Source organism: Leptidea sinapis, chromosome 34 (genome assembly GCF_905404315.1).
Source record: "Leptidea sinapis chromosome 34, ilLepSina1.1, whole genome shotgun sequence".
Lineage (NCBI taxonomy): Eukaryota > Metazoa > Arthropoda > Insecta > Lepidoptera > Pieridae > Leptidea > Leptidea sinapis.
Genome location: NC_066298.1, coordinates 11,602,501 through 11,619,741, shown reverse-complemented (window position 1 = coordinate 11,619,741; position 17,241 = coordinate 11,602,501). Strand labels below are relative to the sequence as shown.

The 17,241-nt window shown below is 50.0% G+C and overlaps 2 non-coding genes and 1 pseudogene across 2 annotated transcripts; all 3 read right to left on the bottom strand.

Annotated features, from left to right (window-relative positions):
- Positions 1-2,503: 2,503 nt before the first annotated feature.
- LOC126975167 (large subunit ribosomal RNA) lies at positions 2,504-12,361 on the bottom strand (annotated as a pseudogene).
- A 539-nt stretch (positions 12,362-12,900) lies between these two features.
- Positions 12,901-13,057, bottom strand: LOC126975170 (5.8S ribosomal RNA). The gene has a single exon (XR_007731667.1). It is a non-coding gene; the product is annotated as a 5.8S ribosomal RNA (ribosomal RNA).
- Positions 13,058-13,432: 375 nt separating this feature from the next.
- Positions 13,433-15,337, bottom strand: LOC126975149 (small subunit ribosomal RNA). Its single transcript, XR_007731655.1, has one exon. It is a non-coding gene; the product is annotated as a small subunit ribosomal RNA (ribosomal RNA).
- Positions 15,338-17,241: the final 1,904 nt, after the last annotated feature.

The window sequence follows — 17,241 nt, the reverse complement described above, 5'->3', positions numbered from 1 at the left end:
AATAATAAAAATGATGACACGCAATAGAAGCGGTATCAACGTATTAATATCGGTACACGTCGTGATCACAAATCGGATCGACGCCCGGTGCTTGAGAGGAGCGTGAACGTCTCGCACGCGTGAAATGCGCGACGCGTTCCGGCTTGCGGGCCCTCACGTTAAAAATCTTAACAGAGGGAAACCGTCGAAGCCCAGTCGGCGTCTTGGTGCGCGCAAAAAATTTACACGATCGCTTTCAACGTGACGAGGATCGCCGCAGCGTATGATACTATAGAGAGAGTGAAGAGAGGAATTATGAGAAACGAAATCACAAAAAACCTTTCAAATCACCAAATCAAATATCATCCGCATAGGGAAACTCGAAAACGCTCGATCGACACAGCGCGGTGAGTCTGTCTCATTTTTTATATTGTAAAAAAAGAACATATAAAACAACGCGCGACACAAACACAGACACAGACACACCAGCTCTGCCCCGAGAGTACCAACAACCGTATTGTTATTATATCATCGTCGTTATCATCGCGCGCATTCACAAACTTACTGAAATATAAATATATATTAAATAAAATATGAATGACGATGACGACGACGAGAATAATAAAACAACACCACCGTGTTGTGCGTTTTTGTATTTTTGTCGCGTGCGTTTTTCACTCTTTTTACAAGAAAAAACTTGAGCGGCGTTGAATTCGGCGTCGCGAACCGTTCGCTACGGACTCGACTCTCGACGCCGACTGCCGTATGTGTGGTGCACGCGAACGATATGAACGTGTAAACTCTCTGATATGTGAATAAAGTGATTTTGATTTGATTTTACTATTTATTAATAACATAATATTGAATATGCATTGCGGCTTCGAAGAAAAAATCGCTTTTTTTTTTTTTTTTTTTTTTAACTTTATTAATAACGAGTACGATAATGTTCAGTAATAAACGCGCGACACGTACATTTCATTTTCCCTCCGAAACCAAATAAAAAACCTCCAAAAAAAAATATATTTCAAATCAAATCAAAATTCTTATCATACATCAATCTTACTCACCCAAACTAAACATGCGTCTAAACGCAGCACGAGACGAGCCAGCTACTTGATACTACCTAAGACAAGAACAAATTACGGCAAGCGTATGTTTATTTACGAGGGCGCACAACTTTTTAATAGTCTACCTTCATCTCTCAAAAAGATTAGGTCACTAAAAACATTTAAACGTGACCTATCAGACTATATTGTTTCAAAGTTTTTATAAAACACATGTCTGAAATTGTTTGTTATGTGACAGTGCCCTGTAAAAGTGTGTAATCTTAAATTTTGTGAAGAAGAATAAGTACTATAATGTGTAACATGTATGTACTGAACATCTAAAGAACGGCGGATAAATTATTACATCATATTTTTATGTTCTCATGTAAGTGACAATATTATGTTTTTAATGAGAAATAAATATCTTTAAACGTAATTCTTTCTTACTTACTTACTTACTTACCTATTTACTTACTTACTTAGTTGCTTACTTACTTACTTACGTACTTACTTACTTACTTAATCACATTCGTTTTTCGCGATTTTCAGCAAAACGGTAGGTAAGTTTTATCATAAAAGTATCTCGGACAAAAATTGTAGATCGTAAAATTATCCATTAAAAATGTATCAATACTTAGTGTTAGATTCAAAAAGTTAGTTTCCACGCCACCTATGAGGTAGTAGTGTACTTAGCGCGTTTTTATAAGTTTTTGAATAGTTATTATCTCAGAAACGGTGGCTCGTAGGAAAAAAAGTATCGGTACATTTTTTATAGATAATTTTATCACCTACACTTTTTCTCGTAGGTATTTTTATGATAAATTAATAATTAATAATTTATTTTATTTAATTTAAAAAAAAAAACGGACAGAACATGCAATTATTAGGGGACACGAATATTGGTCAAAAACTATAATGTTCTGGTGTACAAGGAACAAGAGAAAAGATGGAGACCGGCAGGGAGCGCCGCGCTCCTCGCGCTCGGCGGTACTCGTTATTGGAGAAAACAAGTAAGTGAGATATCCGTCCGGGGAGACCGGCAGGGAGCGCCGCGCTCCTCGCGCTAGGCGGTACTCGCTATTGAGGAATCGACCGTACCCGCTATTGGGGCCGATCGTACTCGCTTTTGGAATTTGCGCAGCGCGCCCAACACCACCGGAGCCGCCGCCGCCGTCGGCGATGTACACTTATCACAACACTCGACTCGACATAATAACCTGAAAATGATCGTACTCGTTATCATTAGAGTAGTCGCCGTGTACAACATCAACCACGTCTTTCAACTATAATAAATAATAATATATTGTAAAATTTTATAATCATGAGAAATCGCGTGACGCGTCCGTCACGACGAAATATCATGATAATATTATTTATATTATTATGTTATTATAATATTATATGTTGGCCTGTTGTTTGTTTGCACACACACACACACACACACACAACTCTGCTTCTCGGCGACGATGCGTCCTCGGACGAATCACCTGGCGTAGGGCTGAGTCTCAACAGATCGCAGCACGACGCTGCTCTACCGAGCACAACACCCCGCCAGGAACGTAAGTCGTCTACAGACTATTCCGAGCCCCGACATCGAACTGAGGTAAATTCGAAACTTCGACGCCGTGGTGCACGTGTTAATACCGCTCGCACCGTTCGTCGCGTTCCAAATGGGCTTCGACGTCGCGTCTTACGAATAAAACGCGACTAGTAAAGTCACATTGTTTAGAGCCTCCCGACACTCGGGGCTCCACAGTGAGTATATCCTTGCCGGATTCGGCTAGGCTGGCTTCGGCCTTAGAGGCGTTCAGGCATAATCCCGCGGATGGTAGCTTCGCACCACCGGCCGCTCGGCCGAGTGCATGAACCAAATGTCCGAAACTGCGGTTCCTCTCGTACTGAGCAGTATTACTATCGCAACGACACGCCATCAGGAGGGTAAAACTAACCTGTCTCACGACGGTCTAAACCCAGCTCACGTTCCCTTTTGATGGGTGAACAATCCAACGCTTGGCGAATTTTGCTTCGCAATGATAGGAAGAGCCGACATCGAAGGATCAAAAAGCAACGTCGCTATGAACGCTTGGCCGCCACAAGCCAGTTATCCCTGTGGTAACTTTTCTGGCACCTCTTGCTAAAAACTCTTTATACTAAAGGATCGATAGGCCGTGCTTTCGCAGTCCCTATGCGTACTGAACATCTGGATCAAGCCAGCTTTTGCCCTTTTGCTCCACGCGAGGTTTCTGTCCTCGCTGAGCTGGCCTTAGGACACCTGCGTTATTCTTTGACAGATGTACCGCCCCAGTCAAACTCCCCGCCTGGCAGTGTCCTCGAACCGGATCACGCGGGAGTTGTACGGCGACGAGCGTTGCCGCCACGTCGCCACTCTGCACGCTTGGAACGAAACACCGTACGCCCGCCGATATTATCGACCGCGCACCGCTTCCGCCCAACCGAGTAAGTAATGAAACAATGAAAGTAGTGGTTTTTCAGCGACGACCGCGAACGATCTCCCACTTATGCTACACCTCTCATGTCTCCTTACAATGCCAGACTAGAGTCAAGCTCAACAGGGTCTTCTTTCCCCGCTGATTCTCCCAAGCCCGTTCCCTTGGCTGTGGTTTCGCTAGATAGTAGATAGGGACATAACCCACCTCCTTCCCATGGTCTTACCGACCTTTCGGTCATCAAGACCTAGGTACCGACCGAAACAGCGGGAGATGTACCGGATTTGAGGTCCGGCACATTTTCTTGACTCCCTACAAGTTCTCTTTTTTAATATGCGTCCCTAGATGGCCCTCTCCCCCTTTCTGGGGGCGGCCGACCACAGATACGGCTTCTTCGTCGCCGGGCTCTCCTTCTTCCTAATCTCCTCTTCTTCTCTTGGTCTTCCTTTCTCTGTCTTCGTCACCGTCTTGGTTTACCCCTCCATCACTCTCCTGACACGGTACCAACTTGCGGCATATCTCATCAGCCTGGAGAAATTCTCCTCAGAGGATACCAAGTCTCCGTAATAAACTGGTCCTGGTCTTGTCCTCGTTAGATGGTCCAGCATTTCGCCTCTTGCTTCCTCGTACAAGCTACAATCCCACAGCACGTGGTCGCGGTTCTCGTCCGTCGCGCCACATGGACATGTGCCGTCCCCTTTTAGCCCCAGGTCCCTAAGCTTGCTGTTGAACTGCCCATGTCCCGTCAACAGCTGCGACGTGTAATGGTCGGGATGCACCCACGACGCCAGGAGTCTTTCCCCGACACATGGGAAGAAGCGTCTGAGTTCGCCACCTCTCTCCTCGCGTTCCCAGCGCTCCTGCCACATGTTCACCACTTCGGAGTGGATGTCCTTCTTTAATGACGCGAGCTCCTTTTTAACCCTATCGCCCCTGGTCGCCTCGATCTTGCCCGCACGATAAACTTCCAGGTCTGCCGGAAGTACCCCTGCTAAAACTGGCAGTGCGGCCGTGCTCGTGGAGCGGTACGCCTTGGTGAGCAGCACCAACGACGTTCGTTGAGTCCTGAGCAACCGACTCGACACCACATGCAAAAATGCCCTGTGATACCAGGTGCTTGCCGCGTAAGTCAAGGTTGCTACGAATGTCCCTCTATACAAGAGCTTAAGTGCCTTGTATCGTATGCCCCAAGAGGTTGAAGATACCCTAGCCATTTTGCCGAAACACTTCGCGGCTCGCTCCCCGATATCCAAGGCGTGCTCTGCAAATGATCCCTTACCATCAATTGTGATGCCCAGTATTTTTACATTATCGACCGCTGTGACAGATTGCCCGTTCATTCTGATGACCGGAGGTCGCCTGAGAGTTCCCTTTAAAGTTATAGACTTTGTTTTCCTGGGAGAAAAACTCAGCCGGTTTCTGACCCCCCAGTCTGTGATTTTCTCAAGCGCCGCCCGGGCATTGGCCTCGATATCCGCTCTGGAGTTCGCCTCTATGAGGAGCGTCACGTCATCCGCATACGCTACCATTCCCACCCCTGTTGGCATGCTCGTTTCCAAAAGGTCGTTCAACAACACGTTCCATAAAGTCGGGCCGAGCACTGAGCCCTGTGGACACCCCATAGTAGAGGTTTTCCACACTGCATCGGCTCCAACGAACATACCTACTCGTCGGTTGACGAAGTAGGAACTCAGACAACGGTAGATGTTGGGTGGGCAGCCTCCCTGCTTGTACTTAAGCAGTACCATTGGCCACCATGCGTTGTCGAAAGCCCCAGATATATCCAACGTGATCGCGTGTACGTACTTGTGTGTGCTGGTGTTCACTGTTAATTGAATAGCGTTCAGTGCCGTTATCGTGGACCTCCCTTTCATAAACCCATGTTGACGGGTTGACATGCGACTGTACAGACCCGGAGTACATTCGCATATCAACTGCTCAAGCACCTTACCCAGTACTGGCAAGAGGGTGATGGGTCTATACGCCTTTGGGTCAGTCGCCTTCCCATCACCCTTTGGCAGTACTATCAACCGGCCTTCCTTCCATACATCGGGAAACACGCCCTCTTCTATACACTTACCGTACATTACAGTCATCTCGCTCGCGGCCACCTTCCACGCTGCTTTTACTATCCGAGCGGTGATCCCATCTGTACCCGGCGCCTTGTTCGGTAGGCTCCGGATAATTTGGCCGATCTGTTCCCTGGTGGGAGGGCCCACCGTTCGACCACTGGGCACGCAAGCTGCCGCCAGGCGCACCTGTACATGATAGTCGGAATCAGCCGCCCTGTCGTCGTCCGGACACATCACTGCCAGTATCCCTCCCATAGCGCTGCGGATGTCAACAGCGTAGCCTTGCGCAAGCTTCAACCCATTAATGACGTTCACGGGCGGGCGCACCCTGCCGGTAGCGGCCCGGTACGCCATGCCCCACGGATCGTCATTCCCACTGTCGGCTAATTTCGAGAAGTGGTTGGTCTCCGCTTCCCGCATAGACTTCCTATATATCGTACGTGCTCGATGGAAGCGTCCTTTGCAGATTTCTTCTGCCAGTCCGCCCGCACGCCGAGACTGCTGCCATTCCCGACGCAACCGGTTGTGCTCCCTACGAAGGTGATCAAGTTTTCTTGACCACCATTCATGACCCCGCACCCGATTTTTCCCCTTGTCTACACCTAAACACTCCCCAGCTGTACGATCGAGCATCGAGACGAACTGCTTGCACAGTTCTTGTGCTGGCTTTCGGTAGTCCAGCCTACCTACACGCCACGAGAGTGTTGTACAAAACCGATCCCAGTCCACACTTCGATCCCGGTACCTCGTTGGCTCTCTCCCTGGCTCTAGCTCTCCCTGGTGCCGTGCGGCTGATGGGTCGTCCTTTGCGATGGAGAACGTTATGAGCTGGTGGTCGCTTGTGCTCTCTTCTTCCCTGACTTTCCAGTCTGTTAATGGGACCCCTCTGGTTGTTAATGTGACGTCGATGTTGGAGGAACCGTTAATCGTCTTAAAAGTATCCGGTTCCCCCGCCTTATTGTGCACGAGGAGCCCCCTCGAGAGTATAAAGCTCTCCATCGCTGTCCTCCTCCTGGATGTCTCTGCGCCTCTTCCCTCGAACTGCTCACGGCGACTGTGCCAGAGCGGCGAGTGAGTATTGGTATCGGCCCCGATGACAACTTGTTTTCCCCGGAGGACTTCCAGTACGCGGTCCAAGTGGTGAATGTGGATGTCGATGTTCTCGCTATACTGGAAGTACGCCGATACCACGTAGATGTCGCCGCCGCCCCCCCGGAAGTGTGCTACTAGACAGTGCGATGTTGAAAGTTCCGGCAGGATCAATCCCGCTATCCTGGTGCTGTTTAGGTAGATACCTGCCTTCCCTTCGTCCGTGCACTGCAGCAGCCCCTGCAGCTGGGACCTCCCATATTGTTCTTGAACAAGAACGATATCGAGACCCAGCCTGTGGGCGATTTCCGGAAGTTCCGCCGTCGCCGTTGCCGCTCCCTGGAGATTTATCTGCCCGACGTTCACATATCTGTGGTTAGCAGCCATAGTTGGTTCGTTCGGCTGCCCTCTTCTGCGCCGCTATTCTGGCCGGACAAGTAAGCGCTGCGGTCCTGTGGTCGTCGCCTAACTTCCCTGCTTTGACACAGGTGGCGCACCTCTCCTTCTTCGACTTGCACTCCTTATGGCCATGCCCGACGTCACCGCACTTACTGCAAGTCTCCCTCTCTGCTTTGCAGTGCTTCATGGAGTGCCCATACCACTGGCATTTTGCACAGCAGGTGATGTCCAGGAAGTCCCTCACTAAATATCGTTCCCAGTCGATGTAGACTCTCTCCCTGGACATTAAACGATCCCTCCACTTAGCACTGCATGCCAGCACTACAGTGGTGCAGGAGCCCCCCTTTGTCTTCTTATAGAAGGCCACCTTGGGAAAGCCTTCCTTGGGGTCCACATCGTTGAAATTCTGGGTGCGGAGCGCGCCCAGCAAGTCTTCTCCGTCCTTCACATGGCCGCTCACGTTCAAAATTGCAACAAGCGGCGTCTTCTGGCCCGTCTCCTGCACCTTCAAGTTCGCCGGCATGGCCTTTCTGATTTTCTCTATATCCTCTCTATTCCTTGTCTGGAGGACAACTCCTGCATTCCCCACTTTGCGCAGACGTGCCACCTGCAGCCCCATGGTATGTGGGTTAATTGCCTCTTTTAGAACGGCCTTGGTCTCCTCGGCTGTTTTAATGGAGCTGTCCTCCGATGGGTACACCGCTATTGAGGTACCCATACTCACTGGTTTTGGCTGTGTTGCTGTCCTCCCTGTTCGCAGCATGGTCGCGTACGTCTCCTTTTCCATTACGACCGGGGCCCCCGCTTCTCCGCGGAAGGCCTTGGATTGCTCCGACGCTTTTAACAATCTGCCCGCGAGAGTGGCGACCACCGCCGTGAGGCGCTGAACCTGGGTTCCAATTAGCCCCAGGTCCGACTTGTTAAGCTTATTTGTTGGGCCCGTTGCCGCCGACATTATGTTGCTCCCGGCCGTATTTGCCAGCTCAATAAGCTCCTCGATGTCTTGCTCCCTCATTGATTTTGGTTCCGCCTCCTTCTCCTTTTCTCCTCTCGGTAATTCTCTCCTGGAGCTGCTAGCTACCGGCTCCAACCGGCGTCGGATTGCCTCCTGCAGCTCCTCAGGTGACTGTAGCGGGCGCTTCTCCGCACCCTGGCTCACCTCAGCCACGCTGCTGAATCCTCCTGGAGGTGTCCTAGCCAAGGATTTCCTTGGCGTGAAGAGCGCTAACGCCTCAAGCTCCTCCAGCTCCTTCCGCTTCTCCTCAACCGCCTCCCGAAGGAGGCGCTCGGAATCGTCCATACTTGCACGTCAGACAAATACGCACGCACAATAAAATACACGAAAGAAAAAAATAAAAGGCAAAAATAATCCTATAGCTACACTGAGTCCTGTCTCTTCCCTAACACTAACTAACTAAAGGCTAAATAACTACCTAATACCTAACACTAAATAATTCTTATAAGCTATCTAAATAATATGAAGTCAATAAAGTATAATAAAAACACAAAAGAATATCAAATAAACAAAGTCATTAGCTAATTACTGCAAAAAATGGTTCAACAAAAGAAATAGCGTAAACAAAGTAATTAGCTAATTAGTGTCATAAATCACTGATAAAAATACGCACCTGTGGCTCCACCCACACTGCTTACAGTGGCGGACGTCGCGCACAAGCTCCACCCACACAACGCGATTGGTCAAGAACACAACGAATCACAGAAACTTGGGCGGCGACTAACGCAGAGAGCACAAAACACGTCCGCTCGCTACGAGAGCCGGCGACGAAGTAGATAGTAGTAAGTAGATAGGGACAGCGGGAATCTCGTTAATCCATTCATGCGCGTCACTAATTAGATGACGAGGCATTTGGCTATCTCAAGAGAGTCATAGTTGCTATCGCCGGGCGGGGGGTCTGGGGGGCTGGCAAGCCCCCCAGCGCACCCGGCCCGACGTCGGATGGCGGTACTTACTGTCTGCCTTTCTAACTGCTAGAATCCCAACGCACACCGCCTACTAGGTAGGTTACAGCACAACAGCTTTCGCTCCAGTCCCGGTATAGTGCGTTGGTCAGACGTAGAGGGTCACAGACAACCAATTATGACTCTTCAATTTCGCCTGTTAACCCAGGCGGCAAGCACCCCCAGTCGCGGTACTCCACAGACGTTTCGCCCATACGAACCAGAGGCGGAGATCGGGACCCAGCCCACACTGGCCGTCTCCTATTGAGAGATATGCTATACGCAAACAAATGGACAACAATCTCCCCACATTTGTCCTATCAACACCTGGCGCCAAGCCACTACGAGTCCGACGCCAATGGAGGGGCACTGGTAGCCTCCCAGTGGGCTCCCCTCCCCCATAGCTCCCGTGTCGGTAAAGCTACCTCCACCACGTTTGACGGGTAACCGCCGAGGAACCTTTCGGAACCATCTACTTCAGATCAATTGAAGGCCACCGCGCCCGTTGCTCGGATAACCGAGATGGGGTGGCTAATTGACCAACTTTTTTGGGTGAGCTCCCTGAAGTACAGCTGAACACCCTATACCGACTGTCTAATAACAGACGTGACAACATACATCGCGCCTGTTTTGCTCCCGTTATCTCCACCATTTTACCCGCGCTTGCTTGAATTTCTTCACGTTGACATTCAGAGCACTGGGCAGAAATCACATTGCGTCAACACCCGCGAGGGCCATCGCAATGCTTTGTTTTAATTAGACAGTCGGATTCCCCTTGTCCGTGCCAGTTCTGAGCTGACCGTTGAACGGCGGTCGTACAGTACCGCGCCGATCGCGCACGAGACGAAACCGACGCGGACTTACGGCTAGGAAGATCCGCGAAAGGCCGGAACGCGGGTCCGGATTCAGCACGACGCGCGAGACCACCTTGCGATGGAGACACGCGCGAGCATCGACCAGGCCCGGCACCGGCCGCATCCGCTTCCCGTCCAAACCCGACACGCCCCGGTCCTCAGAGCCAATCCTTATTCCGAAGTTACGGATCCAATTTGCCGACTTCCCTTACCTACATTATTCTATCGACTAGAGGCTCTTCACCTTGGAGACCTGCTGCGGATATGGGTACGAGCCGGCGCGACATCTCCACGTACATCCCTCACCTGAATTTTCAAGGTCCGCAGAGAGTATCCGGACACCGCCGCAAATGCGGTGCTCTTCGCGTTCCGAACCATATCTCCCTTCTATAGGATTCCATGGAACTCGAACGCTCAGGCAGAAAAGAAAACTCTTCCCGGACCACTCGGCGGCGTCTTCAGGCCACTTTGGGTTACCCCGTCGAACACTCGCTTGAGAAACGAGAGAACGATTATTGAAACGGTTCCGCTGCCGGGTTCCGGAATAGGAACCGGATTCCCTTTCGCTCAAAGGGCGTTATTTATCATATACACAAAATATATATAAACACGCCGCATCGACATAAGATCTCTCCTTGAGCTTAGGATCGACTGACTCGCGAGCAACTACTGTTCACGCGAAACCCTTCTCCACGTCAGTCCTCCAGGGCCTCGCTGGAGTATTTGCTACTACCACCAAGATCTGCACCGACGGAGGCTCCAGGCGGGCTCACGCCCAGACCCTTCTGCGCACTCCGCCGCGCACGTCCTACTCGTTACGGCATAATACGCGTGCGCTTTGACACGCACGCGCCGATTGCCGGTAACGGTAGTGTATAGGCAAAACGCTTCAGCGCCATCCATTTTCAGGGCTGGTCGCTTCGGCAGGTGAGTCGTTGCACACTCCTTAGCGGATTCCGACTTCCATGGCCACCGTCCTGCTGTCATGAGCGACCAACGCCTTTCATGGTGTCCCATGAGCGTTTTTTAGGCGCCTTAACACTACGTTTGGTTCATCCCACAGCGCCAGTTCTGCTTACCAAAATTGGCCCACTTGGCACCGTCATCAGATCTCCGGCTTCATCGTTCGAGTAAGCCGGAGTTCTCACCCATTTAAAGTTTGAGAATAGGTTGAGGTCGTTTCGGCCCCAATGCCTCTAATCATTCGCTTTACCGGATGAGACTGTTACGAGTCGACGCCAGCTATCCTGAGGGAAACTTCGGACGGAACCAGCTACTAGATGGTTCGATTAGTCTTTCGCCCCTATACCCAGTTCCGACGATCGATTTGCACGTCAGAATCGCTACGGTCCTCCATCAGGGTTTCCCCTGACTTCGACCTGACCAGGCATAGTTCACCATCTTTCGGGTCCCAGCATCTGTGCTCAGAGCGCGCCCGCATTCGCTGATTGGAAACGAGACGCCTCGGGAGTGCGAGAGATCGATTTTTGACGACCGACGCTCCATCCTCCCTGAGCGCGCGACAAGCGCGCGCCTTCACTTTCGTTGCGCCTTTCAGTTTTGTCTGTTTGAATTCATAACTCAATGACTCGCACACATGCTAGACTCCTTGGTCCGTGTTTCAAGACGGGTCCTGCGAGTGCCCGAAACAGTAACATCGCCGACTGATACGCGCACAGTCCGAGACTACACGGCTGCGACGACAGCGGCGTCGCGTCAGCATCCGCACAAGGGCAGGATGTCGACGACGACTCTCGCTCGCGTCGGGCCGGACGCGTCCCCGGATGGAGACGCGTGCGCGTTTCATGACAAGTACCGTCCGCCGCCGGCCGGCGATCGTCACGGTCGGACGGCTGTGCGCGTGAACGCGCAGCCGCCCGGCTCCCGGACAACGCTTAGGCCGAACAGACGAACGGGTCGCGATGCATAATGTGTACTAAGAGAGAAGTGCACGCCGTCCGGGTGCGTCAACGGCGGCGACCGGTGAACGCGAGCACGAGTCTCGCGCACATCGCGGCACGCCGCCGTACGCCCCGGAGTGACGATGAATCTCTCCGTTCGTTCATTCGAGTTTCGCAGGTTTACCCCTGAACGGTTTCACGTACTCTTGAACTCTCTCTTCAAAGTTCTTTTCAACTTTCCCTCACGGTACTTGTTCGCTATCGGTCTCGCGGTTATATTTAGCCTTAGATGGAGTTTACCACCCACTTAGGGCTGCACTCTCAAGCAACCCGACTCTGAGGAGAGTCCCTCTCGCGGACTCGCTCCGTCGCTACGGGCCTGGCACCCTCTATGGGAAAACGGCCCCGTTCAAGACGAACTTGGACGGGAGCGGCGACCGCGAGAAAGCGGAACCTCCCTAACACCACATGTCCCGCGACCGTGACGACCGCGGGATTCGGCGCTGGGCTTATCCCTGTTCGCTCGCCGCTACTGAGGGAATCCTGGTTAGTTTCTTTTCCTCCGCTTACTAATATGCTTAAATTCGGCGGGTGATCCTCCCTGATCTGAGGCCAACGATAAAAAGTATGAGGCAGACACGATATCCGTCAGCGCAGCGACACCGTCGTGCGCGCGCCGCCAATAAGTCTCAACGACGTATCGTCGACCCGCGCACGTACCGCGATCGAAGCGCCCTTCGGACGTCGAGTCCGCCTACTCGTTTGCACGCTCACGTCGGGCCGAAATAACACGTGCAGCGCACGGGACGCGAACCGAAGGCGCAGCCACGCACGCCGTTCACATAGAGAGCTCTGCATAGATTAATTAAAATTAATCACGAGATATCCGCGTGTGACAGCGAACGAGCGCGCCCCGGTACCGCGCCCGTCTCCGTGACCCACGTCGGGCGTGAGGCGGAGACGGCGTTGCACGCGAACAGCACCACGCGTTGCGGCTTATTTTACATTTTCGAACGGATCGAGCGGGCCCCGGAAAACCGGCGGGGTTTACCCGAGCCCGGCCCGAAGACCGTCACTCGTTTTACACGTTTTTTAGGCGCGCAAACAGTGTTGTCAGCATACAGCGACGGCGTCGTCGTATTCTTTTATGCAGCCGGCCCTCAGACAGGAGTGGTCCTGGATATTTCTCCACGGACCGCAATGTGCGTTCGAAATGTCGATGTTCAAATGTGTCCTGCAGTTCACACTATGACGCGCAGTTAACTGCGTTCTTCATCGACCCGCGAGCCAAGTGATCCACCGTTCAGGGTAATAGTTTTTATATTTAGAAAATACGTGAACGATCTCTGTGTGTAACAAAATATTATGTGACGCACGCATTGCGCGTACGTCGTGATCTCGACTCGCTTCGCACTCGACATGAGCGCGTCGCGAGACGCACGCGCGTCGCGTACATGCGAACCGCGCCCGCCGAAGCGTCGTGCCGGAGACGTCGTGCCGGACACCCCCCACATGCGGCGGGAGATGTCAGCGCGCGCGCGGCAAACGCGACAACGGAGCACAGAGAGCACATCGCGAGCGCGAAAATAATCAGTGATTGACACGTGATTGAAGTTATCATCGTCAACAGTCGGCTGTGAGCGAAGCGTGTCGGCGACAACGCTCGCGCACGCGACCGTTACACGTTAATGATCCTTCCGCAGGTTCCCCTACGGAAACCTTGTTACGACTTTTACTTCCTCTAAATGATCAAGTTTGGTCAACTTCCCAGCAACGCCGACGGCCGCGAAGCCACCGCGTGTCGGTCCGAAGACCTCACTAAATCATTCAATCGGTAGTAGCGACGGGCGGTGTGTACAAAGGGCAGGGACGTAATCAACGCGAGCTTATGACTCGCGCTTACTAGGAATTCCTCGTTTATGGGGGATAATTGCAAACCCCAATCCCCAGCACGAAGGAGTTTCAACGGGTTGCCCGGGCCTCTAGGCCAGGGAGAACATGTTGATTCCTTCAGTGTAGCGCGCGTGCGGCCCAGGACATCTAAGGGCATCACAGACCTGTTATTGCTCAATCTCGTGCGGCTCGAAGCCGCCGGTCCCTCTAAGAAGAATTTTAATACGCCGCCAGTGAGTTGCGCGACCCTGAAGCCGCGCACACCTAAATGACGACGCCTATTTAGCAGGCTAGAGTCTCGTTCGTTACCGGAATTAACCAGACAAATCGCTCCACCAACTAAGAACGGCCATGCACCACCACCCACCGAATCAAGAAAGAGCTGTTAATCTGTCAATCCTTCCGGTGTCCGGGCCTGGTGAGATTTCCCGTGTTGAGTCAAATTAAGCCGCAGGCTCCACTCCTGGTGGTGCCCTTCCGTCAATTCCTTTAAGTTTCAGCTTTGCAACCATACTCCCCCCGGAGTCCAAAATCTTTGGTTTCCCGGAAGCTGCCCGCCGAGCCATTGTAGTAACGTCGGCGGATCGCTAGATGACATATTTACGGTTAGAACTAGGGCGGTATCTAATCGCCTTCGAACCTCTAACTTTCGTTCTTGATTGATGAAAACACCTTTGGCAAATGCTTTCGCTGATGTTCGTCTTGCGACGATCCAAGAATTTCACCTCTAACGTCGCAATACGAATGCCCCCAGTTATCCCTATTAATCATTACCTCGGAGTTCTGAAAACCAACAAAATAGAACCGAGATCATATTCTATTATTCCATGCACGAAATATTCAAGCGGCATTTTGAGCCCGCTTTGAGCACTCTAATTTGTTCAAAGTAAAATTGTCGGCCCATCTCGACACTCACTGAAGAGCACCGCGATAGGATTTTGATATTGAACCGGCGTTTTACCGCCGGCTCACCGACGATATGCTCCGCAGACGTGTCAGTATCACCGCGGATGCGATGCACCGACAGCGCGGCGCACAAATGCAACTACGAGCTTTTTAACCGCAACAATTTTAGTATACGCTATTGGAGCTGGAATTACCGCGGCTGCTGGCACCAGACTTGCCCTCCAATTGTTCCTCGTTAAAATATTTAAAGTGTACTCATTCCGATTACGAGGCCTCGTAAGAGTCCCGTATCGTTATTTTTCGTCACTACCTCCCCGTGCCGGGAGTGGGTAATTTGCGCGCCTGCTGCCTTCCTTGGATGTGGTAGCCGTTTCTCAGGCTCCCTCTCCGGAATCGAACCCTGATTCCCCGTTACCCGTGACAACCATGGTAGTCGCAGAAACTACCATCGAAAGTTGATAAGGCAGACATTTGAAAGATGCGTCGCCGGTACTGGACCATGCGATCGGCAAAAGTTATCCAGATTCATCAAAATTAACGACTTCGGACGCGAGGCCCTCCGTCGATTGGTTTTGATCTAATAAAAGCACTCATCCCATCACTGGTCAGAGCTCTGATTGCATGTATTAGCTCTAGAATTACCACAGTTATCCAAGTAACTGAGTAAGATCTAAGGAACCAAAACTGATATATTGAGCCATTCGCGGTATCGCCTTAATACGGCTTGCACTGAGACATGCATGGCTTAATCTTTGAGACAAGCATATAACTACTGGCAGGATCAACCAGGGAGCTGCTGCAAACAACGATTGTTGTCGCGCTCAGCGCGTCATGCGTCGCGATCTCCCCTTAGGGCGTCGCGACTATGACATCTTGAACATATCGTGAGATATCCGTTCGCGCACTGTACACTATATATCTCAAAGGCATACGGTGCGCGTTGAACGAATCATAAATCGGCGATGGGCCGATTGTATGTTATGAAAGTTCAGTAACGAGAGTCCCTTCGGGTAATAATAAAAATGATGACACGCAATAGAAGCGGTATCAACGTATTAATATCGGTACACGTCGTGATCACAAATCGGATCGACGCCCGGTGCTTGAGAGGAGCGTGAACGTCTCGCACGCGTGAAATGCGCGACGCGTTCCGGCTTGCGGGCCCTCACGTTAAAAATCTTAACAGAGGGAAACCGTCGAAGCCCAGTCGGCGTCTTGGTGCGCGCAAAAAATTTACACGATCGCTTTCAACGTGACGAGGATCGCCGCAGCGTATGATACTATAGAGAGAGTGAAGAGAGGAATTATGAGAAACGAAATCACAAAAAACCTTTCAAATCACCAAATCAAATATCATCCGCATAGGGAAACTCGAAAACGCTCGATCGACACAGCGCGGTGAGTCTGTCTCATTTTTTATATTGTAAAAAAAGAACATATAAAACAACGCGCGACACAAACACAGACACAGACACACCAGCTCTGCCCCGAGAGTACCAACAACCGTATTGTTATTATATCATCGTCGTTATCATCGCGCGCATTCACAAACTTACTCAAATATAAATATATATTAAATAAAATATGAATGACGATGACGACGACGAGAATAATAAAACAACACCACCGTGTTGTGCGTTTTTGTATTTTTGTCGCGTGCGTTTTTCACTCTTTTTACAAGAAAAAACTTGAGCGGCGTTGAATTCGGCGTCGCGAACCGTTCGCTACGGACTCGACTCTCGACGCCGACTGCCGTATGTGTGGTGCACGCGAACGATATGAACGTGTAAACTCTCTGATATGTGAATAAAGTGATTTTGATTTGATTTTACTATTTATTAATAACATAATATTGAATATGCATTGCGGCTTCGAAGAAAAAATCGCTTTTTTTTTTTTTTTTTTTTTTAACTTTATTAATAACGAGTACGATAATGTTCAGTAATAAACGCGCGACACGTACATTTCATTTTCCCTCCGAAACCAAATAAAAAACCTCCAAAAAAAAATATATTTCAAATCAAATCAAAATTCTTATCATACATCAATCTTACTCACCCAAACTAAACATGCGTCTAAACGCAGCACGAGACGAGCCAGCTACTTGATACTACCTAAGACAAGAACAAATTACGGCAAGCGTATGTTTATTTACGAGGGCGCACAACTTTTTAATAGTCTACCTTCATCTCTCAAAAAGATTAGGTCACTAAAAACATTTAAACGTGACCTATCAGACTATATTGTTTCAAAGTTTTTATAAAACACATGTCTGAAATTGTTTGTTATGTGACAGTGCCCTGTAAAAGTGTGTAATCTTAAATTTTGTGAAGAAGAATAAGTACTATAATGTGTAACATGTATGTACTGAACATCTAAAGAACGGCGGATAAATTATTACATCATATTTTTATGTTCTCATGTAAGTGACAATATTATGTTTTTAATGAGAAATAAATATCTTTAAACGTAATTCTTTCTTACTTACTTACTTACTTACCTATTTACTTACTTACTTAGTTGCTTACTTACTTACTTACGTACTTACTTACTTACTTAATCACATTCGTTTTTCGCGATTTTCAGCAAAACGGTAGGTAAGTTTTATCATAAAAGTATCTCGGACAAAAATTGTAGATCGTAAAATTATCCATTAAAAATGTATCAATACTTAGTGTTAGATTCAAAAAGTTAGT